Here is a 21,463-nt window from a genome sequence, read left to right as displayed (position 1 = left end):
GGTAACGCTGACCCGCATCGCCTGGTCCAGAATTTACAAAACTCTAACAAGAGTTTTCTGGAGCATGAGACACGTTCCACTTCGCATGCACGTAAAAAACTACGAAGGATACAACTCCAAGGGGAGGTGGGAGGGATTGTGAGACTATAAAGCCTGCTGTCCTCAGAGAACACCTGCTACAGGTAAGTACCTGCACTTTCTCCGAGGACAAGCAGGCTTACAATTCTCACAAGTAGGGAATGCCCCCCAAAATAACAAACATTGGTCAGCTGGGCCTCACAACGGCAAGGACACAACACAGATTAAACTGAAGTTATAAACAATCTGAATGAGAGTGCAGGCTGGAATAGAATAAAATGGGCCTAGGAAGCTGCAGTTGGATTCTGCCCAAACTGTTGCGTTGGGTATCCTGCTCAAGACAGTAGTGTGCTGTGAAGTGTGTGGACTGAAGACCATGTTGCAACCTTGCAAATTTCTTCAATGGAGGCCTGAAGTTCACTGACCCTACGAGCTGAAGTAACAGCCACGAAGAAAATGACCTTCCAGGTCAAGTACTTCAGTTGACTGGAATTCAGTGGCTCAAAAGGTGCTTTCATCAGCTGGGTGAGAATGACGTTGAGGTCCCATGACACTGGTGGAGATTTGACAAGGGGCTTTGACGAAAGCAAACCTCTGAAGAAGCGAACAACTAGAGGCTGTCCAGATATGGGCTTACCTTCTACATGTTGATAAGCACTAATTGCATTAAGATGAACCCTTATGGAGATGGTCTTGAGGCCAGACTCTGACAGGTATAGCAGGTAATAAACAGGGTCTGTGTAGGGCAAGCAAAGGTATCCATGGCCTTGCTTCACACCAGAAGTCAACCTCCTCCATTTGAAAGAATAGAACCTCTTAGTAGAGTCTTTCCTGAAAGCCTGCAAGACCCGGAAGACACCCTCTGAAAGACCAAGGAAGCGAATTCTAGGCTCTCAACATCCAAGCTGTGAGAGCCAGAGACTGGAGGTTGGGATGAAGAAGCAACCCCTCGTTCTGCGTGATGAGGGTTGGAAAAAACTCCAGTCTTCACAGTTCTTCAGAGGATAACTCCAGAAGTAGAGGGAATCATATCTGCCACGATCAGTATGGTGTGATAAGAATCATAGTTCCTTAGTCTTGCTTGAGTTTCAACAAAGTCTTCCACACTAGAGGTATGGGAGGATACGCATACAGAAGACCTGTTCCCCAATTGAGGTGGAAGGCATCTGATGCTAGTCTGTCATGGGCCTGAAGTCTGGAACAGAAATGAGGGACCTTGTGGTTGAACTTTGTGGCAAAAAGATCCATCGAGGGGGTGCCCCACGCTTGGAAGACCTTGTGGGCTATACCCATATTGAGAGACCATTGGTGTGGTTGCATTATCCTGCTTAGTCTATCGGCCAGGGTACTGTTTTTTTCCCACCAGATAAGTGGCTCGAAGAAACATGCCCTGTTGGCGACCCCAATGCCACATCCAGATGGCCTGACACAGAGGGCGTGATCTGGTGCCCCTCTGCTTGTCAGTGTAATACATTGCAACCTGATTGTCTGTTTGAATGAGCACAATTTGTTGAGATAGCCAATCTCTGAAAGCCTTGAGAGCATTCCAGATTGCCTGACCTCCAGGAGATTGATCTGAAGATTCATATCCTGGGAGGACCAAGTTTCTTGGGCGTGAAACTCGTCTACATGAGCTCCCCATCCCAGGAGAGATGCATCTATCGTCAGCACATTTTGTAGCTGAGGAATTTGGAATGGAAATCCCAGTCAAATTGGATTGAATGGTCCACACTGAAGAGAGCGTACAAGCTCTGGGGACACTTAGATGACCTCTTCCAGACTCCTTGTGGCTTGATGCCACTGAGAAGTCAGGGTCCATTGAGCTGATCTCATGCAAAGGTGTGTCACGGGTGTAATGTACACTGTGGAAGCCATGTGGCCCAACATCTCAACATCTGTCGAGCTATGACCTTCTGAGAGGAACGAACCTTGGACATGAGTGTGAGAAGATTATCCGCTCTCGTGTTCAGGAAGTAGGCTCGTACAACCGAGTATCGAGCAGGGCTCCTAAGAACTCCAATCACTGGACAGGGCGGATATGGGCCTTGGGGTAGTTTAAAACCAACCTTAGTAGCTCTAGTACCTGAATAGTCATCCACTTGCATTCCTGAGCACCCTCCTCCGAGTTGCTCTTCACCAGTCAATCGTCAAGATACGGGAACACATGAGTCCCTGTCTGTGTAGTGATGCTGCAACTACCGCTAGACATTTGGTGAAGACCCAGGAAGCTGACGTGAGGCCAAAAGGCAACACACAGTACTAAAAGTGATGTGTTCCCTGCCAAAATCAGAGATACTCCTGGTGGGCTGGAAGTATTGGGATGTGAGTATATGTATCCTTTAAAGGTCCCAAAAAACAACAAGGCAAGCGATCTGCAAAATCCAATATGGGAAAGAAAGCCATCAGATCAATATAACATCAGAAAGATTTTATTGAAGATACGGTCTATAAACAAATTGCCCGAAACAGGCCGTGTTTCGCCCACCAAGGGCTGTGTCAGGGGCTACAATAAACAAATAAATCAAATTTTAATAGATAAAACATAAAATATAAAATATTTGCGTCACAAGACGTATGAGGGAAGACTTGCGGACCTGAACATGTATACTCTGGAGGAAAGGAGAAACAGGGGTGATATGATACAGACGTTCAAATATTTGAAAGGTATTAATCCGCAAATGAATCTTTTCCGGAGATGCGAAGGCGGTAGAACTAGAGGACATGAAAAGAGATTGAAGGGAGGCAGACTCAGGAAAAGTGTCAGGAAGTACTTTTTCACGGAGAGAGTGGTGGATGCTTGGAATACTCTCCCGCGGGAGGTGGTGGAGATGAAAACGGTAACAGAATTCAGACATGCGTGGGACAAACATAAAGGAATCCTGTTCAGAAGGAATGCATCCTTGGGAGCTTAGCCAAGTTTAGGTGGCAGAGGCGGGGATAGTGCTGGGCAGACTTATACGGTCTGTGCCAGAGCCGGTGGTGGGAGGCGGGACTGGTAGTTGGGAGGCGGGGATAGTGCTGGGCAGACTTATACGGTCTGTGCCAGAGCTGGTGGTGGACTGGTAGTTGGGAGGTGGGGATAGTGCTGGGCAGACTTATACGGTCTGTGCCAGAGCCGGTGGTGGAGGCAGGGCTGGTGGTTGGGAGGCGGAGATAGTGCTGGGCAGACTTATACGGTCTGTGCCAGAGCTGGTGGTGGAGGTGGGACTGGTAGTTGGGAGGCGGGGATAGTGCTGGGCAGACTTATACGGTCTGTGCCAGAGCTGGTGTAGGAGGCGGGGCTGGTGGTTTGGAGGCGGGGATAGTGCTGGCCAGACTTATACGGTCTGTGCCCTGAAGAGGACATGTACAAATAAAAAGTAGCACATATGAATTTATCTTATTGGGCAGACTGGATGGACCGTGCAGGTCTTTTTCTGCCGTCATCTACTATGTTACTATGTTTTACCATACAACCACATTGTCATATATATCTATGAATATATATAAGGTATAAAACAATATACGTCCATAATAGAATATAAAACAAACATAAACATAAATAAATAGTTATTTAGTGTACTTAGAGAGAGTACCAGAAAAGGCACTTGATGCACATAAATAAATAAGCATATCACAAAACACACTATAAAATATCAAAAATATGTATATGTATATAAAAAAAATTATTATATGTGATATGTAATATGACAATTAGTTAAATTAACTACTTAAAAAATATCAACATGTACATAACAAATAAATATATACATATAAAAAAATAAATATATATAAAAAACAACAAAGCAAGGGCACTGATGTAAGCATTACAACTCGAACATATATAAATATGTGAAAATATATATTTAGAAAAATACAGAATACAAATATATATATATCATTCAATATAACAAACTAGCAAATAAAATTATAGAATGGAATAGTGGGAGGACACTACTACTACTACTTAACATTTCTAGAGCGCTACTAGGGTTACGCAGCGCTGTACAGGTTAGCAAATAAGGCCAGTCCCTGCTCAAAGAAGCTTACAATCTAAAGGACGAGATGTCAAGTTGGGGTAGTGTAGGACACATACCTAATTTGAAACCTTCTGAAAGAAACAACTATAAAAAAAAAAGGAATAATGAATATATAAATGAACACAATCAAACAAAAACGTTGTACCAATTTCATTAAAAATACTAGTAAAAAAGGCCCGTTTCTGACACAAATGAAACGGACGCTAGCAAGGTTTTTCTCGGAGTGTGTATGTTTGAGAGAGTGTATGTGAGAGTGACTGTGTGTGTGTGAGAGAGAGAGTGAATGTGCAAGTCTGTGTGTGAGAGAGAGAGAGTGAGTCTGGGTGCGAGTGTGTCTGTGTGAGAGAGAGTGTATGTGAGAATGAGAGTGTGTGCAAGTGCGTATGTGAGACACAATGTGAGAGAGAGAGAGAGAGAGAGAGTTTCACACAGATTCAGTGTGTGCGAGAGAGAGAGTGTGTGTGAGACACAGACTCTCTGTGAGACTGAGTGTATGAGACCAAGAGAGTGTGTGAGTGACTGTGTGACACATAGAGAGTGAATGTGATACAGTGTGAGACATAGAGTGTGTGAGAGACAGTGTGTGAGTGAGACAAAGACACTGACTGTCAGAGAGAGAGAGTGTGTGTGTGACAGAGATACCTCCCCCCCTCTCTGGTGTCAGGCCCCCCCTCCTTCCCTCTCTCTGGTGTCAGGCCCCCCCTCTCTCTCTAGTGTCTGAGCATTACTGTGCAGGACCCTGAGCTCTGGCTGTGCTTCAAGGAACTGACCAATCCTATTTAATAGAATGCACCTCCAACATTCTGAAGCCGAGAAACCTCATGTGGTTGGTCACTTCTGCTTGTGACGAACCCGGAAGTACATGATGTCAATTCAGGAGATGGATACAGAGAGCAGGAATGCCTCAGCCATGCAGTCAGCTTCAGAATGTTGGAGGTGCGTTTTATTATATAGGATGTGGTACCAGAAAATAATAAATAAAACACAAAAACCAAAAGTGATGAAGAATAAAAATATAATAATAATGCAAAAATAATAAAAATAAAAATGAATACCCAATTATCATATGCAATGAAGAGGTTACTCACTTGTAGTGCATAATAGACAAAAAAAACAGCTCATACAGCAGATCCCTGAAACAATTGACCAAGGAATAAAAATTGAAAAAAATGAAAAAAAAAACCCCAAATACAATAATATAGTGTCACTGATTTGCCAAATGTAATAGTGAATTGCTGAAAATAGTGTATGTCAGATCACCACTACATTTTATACTACCCAGACTGACAAAATGTGGAGATGAACAACAACCTCTTAGTGTAATGTCATAATGAATAAAAAGCGAAATCAAATAAAATAATGTCATTCATTTACCAAATGTGATGGTGAATTACTGTAAATAGTATGTGTATGGCAAAATGTGATTGTATATATAAGGAAACAGAAAGATACTATGATATATGCATACTCTTGGTGCAACGTCGTAATGAAACATCTAAAACCATATGCAGAAGACGTCTTACAATAAAGAAGTGTACTTGCTATTATATGTTTGAATCATATATGAAAAAACATTATGGAAACTATCCAGAACGCAGTGTGATACTAATCTACCTCATTTTCAGTAAAGAAACAATAATGAAACACGCACAAGGAGAGGGGGGATTAATCTGAAAACCAAACATTGCGCGTGATGAAAAGTGCATGAATTTCCACCATAATATTGCTACTTTAAATATCAATATACTATTGTAACAAAAAGATGACTACGAGAGTGACGAAACAGAAATTAGCAAGAGTGTAGTGGTCATCATCCCTATAAAAATACAGCTAATGTGTAACGGAGATACTTATATAAAATGTTACATTGTATTGAAACTGGTGATATAATATCTGGTATTCCCATATTGCGCCTAAAGTGTCTTGAAATCGGGGGTAAGATCACCACTATATTTTGTACTACCCCGACTGGCATAATGGGATTGTATATATGAGAGAAAACACCGAAGATGAACGATACCTAAAAACAAAAAAATACTATAATTTATGCATACTCTTGGTGCAATCTTGTAACAAATCAACTTATAAAAATGAAAACCCATTATAAATGACTATAAAAGCTTTCCAAAGCGCAGTGTGATACTGATCTACCTCATTTCCAGTTGAAAAATCAATAGTAAAAAAAAACATGCCAAAAAGAGGGGGTTAGTCTGAAAACCAAACATTAAGCGCATGAAATAGCACCACTATATTGCTGCTTTAAATAATATGCTATTGATTACAAAAAGATAACTGCAAGAGTGACGAAACAGAAACTAACAGGAGTATAGTGATTATCATTCCTATCAAAATAAAGCTACAGTGTGAAGACGATACAATCCGGCCATACTTGTATAAAATGTTACATTGGTGTCAAGCTGATGATATAATATCTTATATTACCATAGTGCTCCTAAAGTGTCTTAAAATCAGGGGTACACTTACTGTGATTCCTAACACCCGCAAACGGATACACCGCTGTTGAAGCTGGAAAAAACTGTGGGAAGTGTCATGTGATGTTTTTATACATCATTTCGGGGGGGGGGGGGGGGGGGTCACGTGATGTGCTGAGAGAGCAAGACGTTAGACCTCTGCTCTCTGAGGCCTAATGTCCAAAATCATCAACTATCTACATTAAAAAGCTCAGATCCAGTTGGAAGGAACTTAGATTGGCAAAGATAATCCATTGATGGATAAATTCATCGAAACGCCGAACAAAACAATGTCCGCCCGAAACGCAAAAAAAGATAAGGAGAACCACGAGCAGCAGACTCAGGCGCGGATCAGCAGATGCCACGAGGTGGGACTGCCTTCACAGAGGAGCAGCTTTTACAATTTACTACAGTGGTAACTCAAGCGCTAGAACCGCGATTCGAAAAGCTGTCAGAACAGATAGGTAATTTTGAAACCAGACTGATGGAAGCCACAAAGTGACTGGCGAACTAGAACAGAGCACATCGGAACTTGAAGACACGCATCCTCCGATATAACAGAAGCTAAAGCAGCTAAAGACACAGTGCACGCATTGAATGAAAAGGTCGACGATCTCGAAAACAGATCGAAACGCAGTAATCTGCGCCTAATTGGAATGCCAGAGTCGATCAGCGACACCAGTTTAACAACCGTGGTGGAGAATTGGTTGAAGTCTGAATTCGCTCTGTCAGATCATGCCTTGTGCCTGGAGAGGGTGCACAGAGTAGGCAGAGTACAAGATGGCTGCCAGGCCCCGCGTGCAGTCATTTTGAAGGTGCACAATTATCTGCACAAGTTGGAGATTCTGAGGGGCTACAGATTAAAGCGAGAGAACACCAAGTATGACGGACACCTCATACGGATATTTCAAGATTACTCGGTGTCATTGCAAGAACGGCGGAGGAAGTTCACTCCGCTATGCCGCCGGCTTCAAGACCTGCAGATAGGATTTATGTTTATCTACCCAGCGGTGCTGCGCGTACGACACGATGGCAGATGGTGATCATTTGGTACAGATCGGGCAGCAAAAGACTACATCGCTGAGCTGGAGCACACTGTGACTGATCAGAAGGCCCAGGAAGTGGGAGAGTGAGAACTGCATGGAAAGCTGATAATGGCTGCTGAGGCACACACAGTAAGTGAGGACAGCACACAACACTACATCTTTGCAAGGGCGGGAAGCCTCGAGCATGGCAGGGACTCCCCAGTTTAAATTAGTTACAGGCAGATGAATAGGGAATGGGGAGATAGGTTCAGTTTGGGGGGGCGGGGTAGTTCACTAGTTCGTGGGGTTGGGAGAGGGTTAGAGAGGGGGGCAACACAAGGTAACAACACAACACGAGGTAAACTTCACTGGGTCAGAGTTACACGTCACATACTTCCATTTTATTTTGGGCAGAGACTAGCAGAGAAGAGGTGTGCAGTGGGAGGGAAGGCTCTCTGGGGCAAGACTGGGTGCTCTGGAGATATAGAACATCTGAATTTTGGCAAATTGACAAGACATGAACCCACATGATGACTACTAGTAGGGTACACCTGGTCTCCTGGAATGTGGGAGGCATTTCTTCCCCAATCAAGAGATCTAAAATTTTAACAGCTCTTAACCGACATAAAGTTGGAATAGCGTGCCGACAGGAGACCAGGCTATCTCAAGAAGAGCACGAAAAATTAAAGCGTCACTGGGTGGGAGAAGTATTCTGTTCCCCGGCTATGGGTAGGAGGGGGGGAGTTGCCATTCTGCTACATAAAGCACTCATGTGCACAGCGAGCATGCAGATAAAAGATGGAGACGGGAGACTGGTGGGAGTTAAACTTAATTTGCAAGGGAAAGAAATTTTGCTGGCATCGGTTTATGGCCCTAATACGTCTGCACGGAAGTTCTATGCCAATTTGTTAGCACGGTTCCAGGGTCAGCAGGCGTTGCCTCTAATATTGGCAGGTGATATGAATTTGGTAATGGACACGGACTTAGACAGATCCAATCCACCCTCGCAGAGGCTAGCACCATCTCCCTCCACCTTTGAAGTCTTTTGTCAGGGAATGGGTCTGGTGGATCCATGGAGAATCCTACATGGGGAAGAAAAAGATTACACCCACACTTCAAGAGCGCACCAAACACAATCCAGAATAGATTACATTTTTGTCACGCAGGATCTCATCTCCAAAGTCGTTACAGCTACGATTGGCCCAGAAGAGATTTCTGATCACTCTCCTATCTGGATAGATGTGGAGGCAGAGACATTCTTTCAGGGGTCGCCGGGGTGGAGATTCCCAGCATACCTATTCTCCTCCGGCGAGTTCCAAGCGCACCTGCAAAAGAAATGGGAGGAGTTTCAAGCACATAACATTGAGCACATAGAGGACACTGTTTTGTTCTGGTCCACGGCCAAAGCGGTACTCAGGGGCAAGATAATAGCCTATGTTAGTAAACGGAACAGGCAGCTAACACAGAGCGTAGTAGAATTAGAAAGGAAGTTAAGAGGGGCCAGAAGAAAATACGCCAGAGACCCAACCCAGTCAAATTACGAGCTCCTCATGTCCACCAAAACAGCATTGAATAGCCTGCTGCATGAAAGGACCATGAAATCCCTGCTATTTAGAAAATATCAGCTTCATAAGTTTGGAGATAGAGCAGGCAGAATGATGGCTAGGTTGGTAAAGGGGGCTCGCAAGTTTCATTTTATTGCAGCCATAAGGAGGCCTAGGGGTGGGGTGACAAATAATTTAACAGAGATAGCCCAGACTTTCCAAAGGCACTTTGCCACTTTATATGGGGGGAGACAAGAAGATGTGGTCTCGCGCACACGCATACAGGAATATCTACAGGAGCGGGGTTTGGGCACCACATTAGCGGCTCACCTAGATTCCCTTAATCACCCAATAGCAGCAAAGAGCTACAAAAAGCCATCGGAGCACTGAAACTACATTCTGCTCCAGGACCGGATGGTCTGTCGGGAGAGTTTTACAGAATGCTGAAAATGCAGATAATAGGCCCATTAACAGAATATCTCAGTACTGTGGTAGAGACAGGCCACTTTCCTCTACATGAGAACACGGCATCCATTAGCCTAATCCCCAAAAAAGACAGAGACCCTTTGGAACCCAGCTCCTACAAACCAATATCGCTCATCAATGTAGAGGTAAAACTACTGTCCCACATATTGGCGGATAGATTGGCACCCCTGATGACACAGTTGGTGCAAGAGGAACAAACGGGCTTTGTTCGGGGCCACCAGTCTGTGCTCAATGTCCGGAAATTATTATTAGCTATGCTATCGAGTGCACAACCAGAGGCTCACAGGTTGCTCGTGAGCTTAGATGCGGAACGAGCTTTTGACCAGGTAGAATGGCCATCCCTGTTCGAAGTCCTGAAGGACAGAGGTTTGACAGGGTGGTTTCTTCAAGCAGTAGAAACACTGTACGCAAGTCCTCAGTGCAAGATAAGAGTGAATGGGGTTCTTACAGAGAGCTTTGCCATTGAACGGGGCACCAGACAGGGTTGCCCCCTGTCCCCGTTGCTCTTTTTGTTAACATTGGAGCCTCTGCTAGCTGAGATCCGAGCACACAAAAGCATAAAAGGCATCCAGGTGTCTGGGAAAGAGATAAAAGTGCTTGCATATGCCGATGACGTGCTGATGTTGCTGAGTGAACCGCAGGTCTCCTTACCATCTCTCCTTTCCGTTATAGACAATTATGGGAATCTCTCTGGCTATAAACTCAATCGAGCGAAATCACAAGCCCTGCCACTCAGTGAAGCGGTGAGACTAGCATGGAGAGGCCCATTCCCACTATTGTGGGCACAACACCAGATAAAGTACTTGGGAGTCACTATACCGGTCGACGCGAACACGCTGTATGAGTCCAATGTCCGCCCGCTTTTGGCCACCAGTAGAAAATTATTGCAACTATGGGGTAAGTGCCCTCTCTCTCTTTCGGGCCGGGTAGGTCTTTTTAACATGATGATCGCCCCTAAGTGGCTTTATACGTTCCAGATGCTACCCTTGTACCTAAGGCGGAGAGAGGAAGAGGCCCCTAACCATCTTACACAACAATTTCTATGGGGCGGGGAAAGGCCCAGGCTTCCAATACATGTAATACAGAAACCAAAATCACATGGGGGGGATGGGACTTCTTAGTATACGATATCTAACAATAGCGTGCTCCATGAGGTACATACGGGATTGGCTAACAGGTAAACACGATTTCTCGATGACCCCCCCCGGAAATGGGCCTGGCTCCCACTACACACCTGGGATGGGGATTACATGCACCAGGACAAGGGATGGGGGAGGGATTGGGAGCACACCCATTAATAGCAGCAGCCAGAGCAGCTTGGAAATGGCTTTGTAAGAGGCACCACTTTGACTGGAGGGCGACTCCTTTCTTGCCGCTGTTTCATAACCCAGACTTTCCAGAGGGAACCTCCTCGTCGGCCTTTGCCCATTGGAGGAGAAACGGAGTACAATACATTTACCAGCTGGTATCTGAGGAAGGAAAAACACGGCCATTCACAGAGTTGCAACGGGACTTCAAGTTGACAGAAGGTGACCAGTTCGCCTATCTACAAATTCATCACTATATCACAGCCTTGGGCTGGAGCAATTTGAGCGAAGATGTCCAAGACACATTAACACCACATTGACGCTGGGAGCGCAGAACCCAGTACCTCTAAAATACCACCACAGATATCTACAAGATTCGACATAGGACATAGACTTTCGCACTAGGGCACGCAACTGGGCCATAGATCTACAATTCGAGATCACAGAAGAGACATTGTGCAAATTCCTGGGCTCCATATAGAGAACCACAATCTTCACCCGCTTCTGGGAGTTGCAATATAAATATGCCCTTGTTACAGGAAATGTTACAGTTCCAAAATGATATTTAAGAATAGAGGGGATTGCTCAGAGCATGTGGTCGCAACATGTGCTGTGTTTCTAAGTTTTAAGATATATTTTGATTCTATTCTGTTTTATTATCCCCCAATTACCTATAAGGTAATAAGATAAGCATATGTAAGGAAAAGGGGAAGTAAATACACTAAATTTGAATTAATTACATTAACACCTGCATTGTACATTTAGGAACATGTGCTTAAAGCATTTGGAGCTTGCACATGTGAGGACATGTGCTTTTCCCAATATAAAGGCCAGATAGTTAACTTTAAAAGAAAATGTTTATTTCTAATACAGGCAAGGTAACAAATTTACAATAGAGAGGCAATTTTAGAGAGGATCTTTTACTAATGGAAGTATGCTACAAAATAACAGGTTTGATTGTAAATGAAGCTGGATAACTCACATTGATGGAGGCTGCTATGGAGAGTGATGCAGGATATCCTTGCTGGAACAGGAAGTTTCTTTGTAGATTTGCTGTCTGATGGAGCTTGAAGCCGTTTCTTTCAGGTGGATGTGATGTCCAGCTTGAGAAGTCAGGATTCCAGGAGATTCTAGCTTGCTTTTAGATTTAATCACTTCAGGGCAGCGGCGACTAGGACAGGAGCATCAGGAACAGCCAGGAAGAACTATCCTTCTAAAGAGAGAGCCCCTGCTTTTAAAGTGTCTGAACTGGGCATTTATCTACCAGGCTATTTTTAGACTTGCGTCAGGTGGTTGCCCTTGGTCCAATTAGAAAGCTCCTGGGTAGCTGAATTCTGGGCATCTAGTTTTGAGATGGAGCATGGTAACAGGTCACATGTTCAATGACATCATAAGACTTCCTGCCTGGACATCTGCTAGTCCATTGTCTGAGGGTGATTGAGCTTAGATGGGCTTAGTCTTTGTCTGAAAATAGGTGGAGGTGTAGTCTTTTGTTACTGCAGTCTCTGAGATAGCTGTCTTTGGAAAAGAACATCTGCTGGTCCATTGTCTGAGGGTGATTGAGCTTAGATGGGCTTAGTCCTTGTCTGAGAATAGGTGGAGGTATAGTCTTTTGTTAGGTGCTGCTATTTTTGGAGAGGTGTTGATGGCCTTAGGTATTCACCCAGCTTCTCAGTAGTTTTCCAGAGGAGAGGGGGGAAGTAAAGTCTTTGCAGCTGTATATTTTATATGATTTGGATCTGATCCAGCAAAACCAATAACTCTGAGAATTAAACTTATATCATGCTACACCCTAAGACTTTATGTTTCCCCCGTCAGAGCATTTAAGGCAGGTTTTGGACAAACAGATACCTGCCCGTAGTGTGGTGCAGCTCGCGCATCACTTGGCCACATGTTTTGCTCCTGCCGTAATGCATCTCAACTGTGGACTCATATTCTTAACGAGATAAAGAAATACTGGGGACGCACTATTCCGAGGCAGCCTCTTCTCTTATTTGGAGAATTCAAACACACAAAACCCGCCCTCCCGGGCTTTTGTTCATTCCTTCAGAGGGCCATATTGATGGGGAAACGAGTCATTCTGCTCCACTGGAGAGAAAACAGGGCACCGCTAATAGGAGTCTGGAGGTCGCAAATGACAGAACTGCTGAAGATGGAGAGGCGTGGAATCCATGACTTGGCTTCAAAAGAGGGTCAGAAGCTTCAAAACACGTGGGCGAACTTTTGGGACACACTGCAACCCACAGCACGCAGTAGAATTCTAAATTAGCAGTATCGTAGATAAAGCAATGATGGACCAGGGATCAGTATCTTGTGTTGAGGAAAGGGAAGGGCGCGGGGGGGGGGGGGGGGGGGGGGGTTAGGGGGGGGATTAAAGGGAAGGGGGAGGGTTTAGGAAGGGAGGAGGTTACGAAGTCTGTTAGTAATGTTCTTTAACCAATAGAAGCTTGAACACACATGCTAGAGGTGACATCCTTCGGCGAAGGGCTACAAGGGCCAGGGCCCGTGGCAGATCAAGGCACTAGCTGACATGTAACCTCAGGCTATAGTCAACAATGCGTGTCATCCAGGACGCCTTACAGAATACTTTGTGGACATTTTCACATCTTGGCAAAGTTTTAACACTCTGTACATATTATCACAGCACAAGGGGATGTGACAGTTGAACCTATAGGGGTAAAGAGATTGGGGGGGGGGGTGAAAAAGTAAAATGTATGATGGTACCTTTGAAAAGATGACTTCATGTGCTTTGTTCAGTTTAATGTTTTGCATAAGTTATGTTATCTACATGTTATAATAAAAAGATTCAAACATACATCATTTCCGGGTCAAAGTGCAAAAAGAAAAAAAGGAAAAAAAGCCATATACTATTACACAAAAATAACTACAACTTTAAAAAGATTTATACATAAGTACTAAATAACAAATATAAGTTTGACCTGATGTGGAGAGGAATATGTAAATGAGGATGATAAATTATGTAGTATTATCATAAAAAATATATATGTATATTAGGATGATTTGGAAATGCTTGACTTGTATAAAGAAAAATGCATAACTATTGTAAATAAAACACAAAAAAAATAAAAAATAAAATGCAATGATGATCACCCTAAATAAAAAAGTGCCCATCGATAAGGCAATATATAGAGTACATGTGATAAAAACAAAAAGTAACAATAAATAATACAAAAATAAAGAATATTGAAAAACAATGAAAATATAAACAATGAAAAATAAAAATAAAGAACATATTATTCAAAGAAATACTGATAGATCTGTCTCCATATTCAGACCTTTAGGATCCTCAGAAGCTTAGCCAAAATTGGGTGGCGGAGCAGGTGGGAGAAGAGAGGTTGGTGGTTGGGAGGCGAGGATATTGGAGGGCAGACTTATACGGTCTGTGCCAGAGCCAGTGATGGGAGGCAGGACTGGTGGTTGGGAGGCGGGAAATACTGCTGGGCAGACTTGTACGGTCTGTGCCCTGAAAAAGGCAGGTACAAATCAAGGTAAGGTATACACATATGAGTTTATCTTGTTGGGCAGACTGGATGGACCATGCAGGTCTTTTTCTGCCGTCATCTACTATGTTACTATGTTAATGTCTGTAACTCAAAAATAAATTGTTGTTCCTTTCTTAGGAGAAAAGTGTCAACTGGTCCACCTCTCCAATTCTTTTTGTAAACAAATACAATGCAAAAACGTAATTCTTCAAAAAGATGTCCTAAGGTCTTTGAATGTTCCACCAGTGGTTTCTCAAGTGCATTCCTTTTATGGCACTTTTATGCTCAATTATTCTAGTATTAAATTGTCTCTTAGTTTTACCTAGACCACACGGACAGATCACCGCATAGAAAACATTTTTAGTCTTACAATTGGAAAATTCTTTAAGATGAATCTTTTTATTTGAAGATGGAATATGAAGAACAGTAGTTTTAATGTTCACATTGCAGACAGAACAAGAACCACATGGGTAATGTCCTACTGGTAAATTCCTTAGTATTGTCGGTTCAATATGTAATGCTGATGGAACTAATAAATCCTTTAAATTCTTTTCACATTTATATGCTACAAGTAGCTGTTTGTTATCAAAGTCAGAAATACCTTGTATTAAATGCCAATGTTTTCTAATTATCTTGACAATGGAGTTAGACATGATTAAATGGAAGTGTGCATACGATTTTGTCATTGTTTTTCTTCTTGACTGGTTGTAAAAGCACGGGCCTTGGCAACACAGAGGCTCTCTCAAACCCCTTATTTATATATTTAAGTGGGTAGCTTCTCTCGTAAAAACGTCTCGTCATATCTTGTGATCTGAAGTGATATGTACGAGGATCAGAACATAATCTACGTAGCCTTAAAAACTGGCTATATGGTAGATTTTTCTTCAATGATAAACTGTGACAACTGTTATATTTTAAAATTTTATTGACATCTGTAGGTTTACGGTAGATGTCTGTTATAAATTTGTTGCCTTTAATACTAATCTTGATATCTATAAAGGGGATGCTTTTATCATTGTAATTCATTTGGAATTTCAAATTTGAATCCAGGGTAAGTCACTAGTTGTCCCATTCCAAATCAAGAAAATGTCATCTATGTAACGCTTCCATAGAAAGATATTTCTTATAAACCTATTTTCAGTCAAAAACTTTTCTTCAAAATTGCCCACGTGTAAATTTGCAATAGATGGTGCGAATGTCACACCCATTGCAGTGCCCTTGATTTGCTGATAAAATTTACCATTAAAAGCAAAATAATTCCTAGTTAATGCAATAACTGCTAGTTCAATAATAAAATCAGTAGGTACACGACAGTAAAAATCTCTCTTAGAAATAATATTCCTAATAATCTCAATTGACTCTGATTGGGGTATGTTGGTATAAAGACTCTCTATGTCTAATGTTACTAAAATCATATCTTTATTAGGTGTTATATTATTCAATATATTGATCATGTCCGCTGAATCGCGTACATACGATGGTATCCGGCTGACAAAGGGTCGTAGGAACTTATCTACAAATACAGAAAGTGGCTCTAAAACTGAACCACATGCAGAAACAATGGGTCTACCAGGAGGCGAGGTGAGACATTTGTGTATTTTGAGGAGGATGTATAGTGTAGGAATAACTGGTTCTTCTACAATTAAAAAATCTGCTTCTTTAGATGTGATATATTGTGCTTCCTTACCTAGCTTAACTAATGAACTAATATCTTTCAGAATAATATGAGTCGGGTCATTCTAAAGCTCCTTGTAAAAAGTAAGATCATCTAACTGTCTGTTGATCTCTTTAATATAATCATCTCTATTCATCCCAACAACTGCTCCCCCTTTATCTGCAGGCTTAATGACAATACTATGGTCATTGCGTAGAATCTTAATAGCACTTTTTAAATCTTTGGTCATGTTATAATAAATTCTTCTGTTGTCCTGTTTTTCTAATAGGGTAATATCATTAAGGACAACATTTTCGAATGCTTTAATTAAAAAATGTGGCTTGCCCGGTGGATGCTATTTACTATCTTTTCTCACTATTGATATATCTGTTGTATTGTCGTTTTTGCCTTCAAAAAAATCTATTATTTTTAATTTTCTAATGAACTTATAAAATTCAATTCTGGTTCTAAACGAGTTATATCGGGGAGTAGGTATAAAAGAAAGACCTTTACTCAGCACTTGTCTTTCTACATCAGTTAATGCTCTATTAGAGATGTTGTAGACTGTATTTAATACCTGTTTTCCTGTCCTTGTCTATAAGGGTTGAAACTCCCTCTACCTCGTCCTCTAGCTCGGCCTGTGTCGGGCAATTTGTTTATATACGGTATCTTCAATAAAATCTTTCTGATGTTATATTGATCTTCTGGCTTTCTTTCCCATATGTATCCTTTAAGTCCAGAGAGCATAGCCAATCGTTTTCCTGAATCATTGGGAGAAGGGTGCCCAGGGAAACCATCCTGAACTTTTCTCAGACTAGGAATTTGTTCAGGGCCCTTAGGTCTAGGATGGGACACATCTCCCCTGTTTTCTTTTGCACAATGAAGTACCTGGAATAGAGTCTCTGCTCTTCTTCCCCTGGTGGAATGGGTTCGACTGAATGGGAGTTCAGAAGGACAGAGAGTTCCTTTGCAAGTACCTGCTCGTGCGGAGAGCTGAACGAATGAGCTCTCAGTGGGCAATTTGGAGGTTTGAGATACCAATTGAGGGCGTATCTGAGACAGACTATTTGAAGAACTCACTGGTCGGAGGTTATAAGAGGCCACCATTGGTGAAAAAACTTCAACCTCCCCTCATCCGGCAAGTCATCCGGGATAGACACTTTTACTGCGGCTATTCTTTGCAGGAGCCAGTCAAGAGCTTGTCCTTTGCTTTGCCTGGGGAGCAGAAGGGCCTTAGACGCACGCTGTTGATGTGAATGAGAGCGCTGAGGTTGAGCCTGAGTAGGCTTGCGAGCCGAAGAGTTGTACCTATGCCTAGGATAGTAATAGGAACTCCTCCTTGACCTGCCAAAAGTCCTCCTAGCTGAGAAGGCTGATGCAGAAGGCACCCAGCAGGAGACCGGCAGGAGAGAGAAGAGATGGTATCAGTGTGTTTTTTTATTTAGTCTGCGACCTCCTCAAACTTCTCTCCAAAAAGATTATCCCCTGGCATGGGGCACTGTCAGACCTGTGAGTTCTTGTACCAAGTAGAGCGCTGTTGAGCCCGGTACTTGGACCAGGTTCTGCTTGGTGGCCGGACAATCCCAGGTTTCACATGTGCTGACTGCCGTTCCCCAGAGGTTGAGCCCCTAGGTGCGGGCGGCCTTCAGGGCTTACGAGATGCAGCAGGAAACGGGGTGATGAACATGACGGCCAGACAGGCAGCAGGCAAGAGAGTGATCCAGGTACAGGCAGAGTCAGTAGGCTGGCAGCAGGTCAAGAGAGTAATCCAGGTACAGGCAGAGTCAGTAGGCAGGCAGCAGACACAAGAGTAATCCAGGTACAGGCAGAGTCAGTAGGCAGGCAGCAGACACAAGAGTAATCCAGGTAGAGGCTAAGTCAGCAATGAAGAACAAAGTAGAGGAGAAGCACACTACTGAGCAAGTAACACCTACCAAAGTAGAAGCCGAAGCAAGGAGTCTAAGGACAGCTCAGCTGATAAAGTGCTGGTGTCTGATATCAGCAGGGAAAAGGGGCACAGCCATAGGACAAGAGCAGGGGAAGGAGGAACCAGAAGACCAATAGGAGAGAAGCAAGGGAAGCCAGGCAGAGGAAGAGCAGACCCAGGTGGGTGGAAGCAAAGCAATCAAGGAGCCTGGAAGCCAGGCAGAGAGAGAGAGCAGAGCCAGGTACATGGAAGCAAAGCAATCAAGGAGCCTGCAGCCAGAGAAGAACTACACACACATTGCTCAGGGCTGTGCCAGTCAAGTGTGCGTGTCGATGGGACCCTTCGCAGCCCGAGGACGCCTCTTTCATTGAGGTAGGGGACATGACAGGCATCTGTCAACCTCTGCTGATGAGAATGTTCCAAGTCAGAAACACGCAGCCATGAGAGTCTGTGCATTGCTATACTTTGAGAAGAAATCCTGGATGCCACATCAAAACTGTCTTAAGTGCACCTGGCCAAGAACTTTTGACACGCCTTCTGCTGCTTGACCAACTGGCAAACTGCCTCAGCCTGCTCTGAAGGAAGCGTCTCAGCCAGGTCGGACAACTTGCGCACCAAGTTTCACAAGTGGATGCTCGTGAAGAACTAGTATTATTGTATATGGGAGATAAGCATTGAAGCATGGTACATCATCCTCCCAAAAGAATCCAAGGTTCTAGCCTCTGTACCTGGGGGCGCCGAGGCATAGTCCCTGGAACTCCTGGCTCTTTTGAGAGTGGATTCCACCACCATGGAATTATGAGGCATCTGAGGGCTATCAAAACTAGATGCAGTGTGGATTCAAAACTGGGTGTCAATCTTCTTGGGCATGACAGGGACTGACAGAGGGGACTCCCAGTTCCTGAAGAGGACTTCCCTGAGTACCTCATGGAGAGGTGCAATCACAGCCTCCTTAGGAGGAGATATGTAGTCCAGGAGTATCGAGCATCTTGGCCCTGGGCTCATCCTCCACTTCCAAAGGAAATGGAATGACATCAATCATTTCCTTAACAAAAGAAGGGAATGAAAAGCTCTCTGGAGAAGACTTTCTCCTTTCAAGTGGAGGGGAAGGTTCAGAAGGAATTCCATAGGACTCATCAGAGGAAAAGTACCTTGGGGATCCTCCTCTGAATCCTATGAGTGCTCCTCTTCGGTGTCAGACAATACCTACCCCTATGGGAGTGTCGAGACCGAACCTGCCTCGACGTGGAGGAACCATGTCCTTGGAGAGTCACATCAAGAAGTTGGCTCCAGCAAAGCTTCCTCCACTGATGTCGAGGGAGTGCCGGCTTGGGTGGCAGTCGACACCGGGGCTGCATGTGGCTGAGGGCCAAGAAGGGGCCACAACAGGAGGCAAGGTAGGTGCAAACACCCCAAATGCTGAAAATGTTTTATCACCTCCAGATCCTATCAGGTCAAATCAACCTCATCAATATCGCCTGAGTGGCCTTCAAAATGTGGAGTCCCACAAGGCCAGTTCGAGTGGTGCTTCAGACCGAGCCTCAGTTAAAGTCCAGTTCGCAGGGCGCTCCCATCCAAGCTCCTGAGTCCAATTTGAGGGGCGCTGCCAGTCAAGACTCTGATTCCAGTCCAGGTCCCAGTCCCGGTTTAGCTCCTGTTCTGAGGTCCAGTTCCATTTTAGACTTTGATGCCAGTCCGGGTCCCAGCCCCGGCTCAAGTCCTGATTCCAGTCCGGGTCTCAATCCAAGGACTGTTCCGGATTCCAGTGTGGGCGTCCAGCCCATAAGTTTTGCTTCAGATACTGTCCTTGATGAGGAGATGATGTTCCAGGAGGACCTTAATAGACTTTGTTCTGATCCTGCCCGGGAGAATCCCCTCGAAGCTAACGCTAGAGAGACATCCCAGTCCGGCCAGAGGGGTGCGTCCAGCCCTGCAGCTGAATCTCTTCCAAGATCCAGTGCCAGCCAAGATGCTGAGTCCGTTCCAAGTTCCAGTTCCAGCCAAGATGCTGAGCCTGCTCCGAGTTCCAGTTCCAGCCAAGATGCTGGGTCCATTCCAAGGTCCAGTTCCAGTCAAGCTCCTGACGCCAGCCAGGGTCCCAGTCCCGGTCTGCTTCTTGACTCTAGTCTGGGTCCCAGTCCCAGTTTGCTTCCTGACTTTTGTCTGGGTTCCCTCAGAGAAGGGTTCCTCTTGAACTTTGTTCCTCTTGCTGCATCCAAGTTCCTGAGTTGGTCCAGCAGTGAGTCGAAGGAGCCTCCTGGTTATAAGCTCCGTTCATGCCTGCCAGTGCCGGCCTTCTTTGTTGCTTCCAGTCCAGTGATCCATGTCTGGGTTTTGAGACCCATCAGGAGGTTTCACCACAGTTACCCCTGGACACCTGAACTCCTCGGGGAGACCGAGGGGGGGGGGGGGTCTTTAGGAGGGGGTACTGTCACGTCTGTGGCCGTGACCACCCTCATACTTACCCTGTTTCTGGGAGTCAGTGGCTGTGCTGGCTTCTGCTTGTCTCTGTGTCTGTCTTAGTTTCTCTCTGGCTCTGTGTGCAGATTGCCTTACTGGACCTCACCTGTGTGGGCTATGCCTCTTCCAAGATGGCTGCCGCCTCTTCTATGCCAGTATCCAAGATGGCTCCTGCTTGTCCTTCCTGTGGGCTCTCTTTCTCTGTGTGTCAAGCCTCTCTTTGGAGGCAAGGAACTTCCTGCTTCTGTCCTGCTGGTAGTGACTCGTGAGAGCCTTCATAAGGAAGTGCTGGGCTTGCAGTCAGTGCCTTTCCATGAAGTGTTATGCTCTTAGGCCAGGTCAGGTTAGTAGGTGTCTGCTGCACTACTGCTTAGCCTCTCTCTGGGTTCCAGCCCAGCTTCTTTCTGTGTCTGTGTCTGTTGTCTTTCCGTGGGGGGTTTCCCTGTTCCTGGCTTACTCTGTGTTTGAGGTGAAGCCTCTGCTCCTGGCTTACTCTGTGTTTGGGGTGAAGCCTCTGTTCCTGGCTTACTCTGTGTTTGGGGTGAAGCCTCTGCTCCTGGCTTACTCTGAGTTTGGGGTGTTGCCTCTGTTCCTGGCTTACTCTGTGTTTGGGGTGAAGCCTCTGTTCCTGGCTTACTCTATGTTTGGGGTGAAGCCTCTGTCCATGTTTGTTCTCTGCATGTGAAGCCTCAGCCTTTGTGAGTTCCCACTTGGTGTGTGGAGCGGCTGTGGCTTCAGACCCTTGGCTTGATATTCCTGGTTTACACTGTTTGCTCTGCTGCCGGCCCAAGACCCTTGGCCTGTTCTTCCTGGTTTACTCTATTCGCTCTGTTGCCTATCTTGAACCCTGCTTGTATTTCCTGAGTGTATATCCTGAATCCTGCCTTGCCTAGTCTGTGTGCTTACCCTGCTTGTATTTCCTGTGTGTATATCCTGAATCCTGTCTCTCTGTCTAGCTAGTGTTTATTGCGGGGCATGGCCCCTGTTTC

Source organism: Microcaecilia unicolor, chromosome 8, assembly GCF_901765095.1.
Source record: "Microcaecilia unicolor chromosome 8, aMicUni1.1, whole genome shotgun sequence".
NCBI classification, from domain to species: domain Eukaryota; kingdom Metazoa; phylum Chordata; class Amphibia; order Gymnophiona; family Siphonopidae; genus Microcaecilia; species Microcaecilia unicolor.
This window is presented reverse-complemented; position numbering follows the sequence as displayed.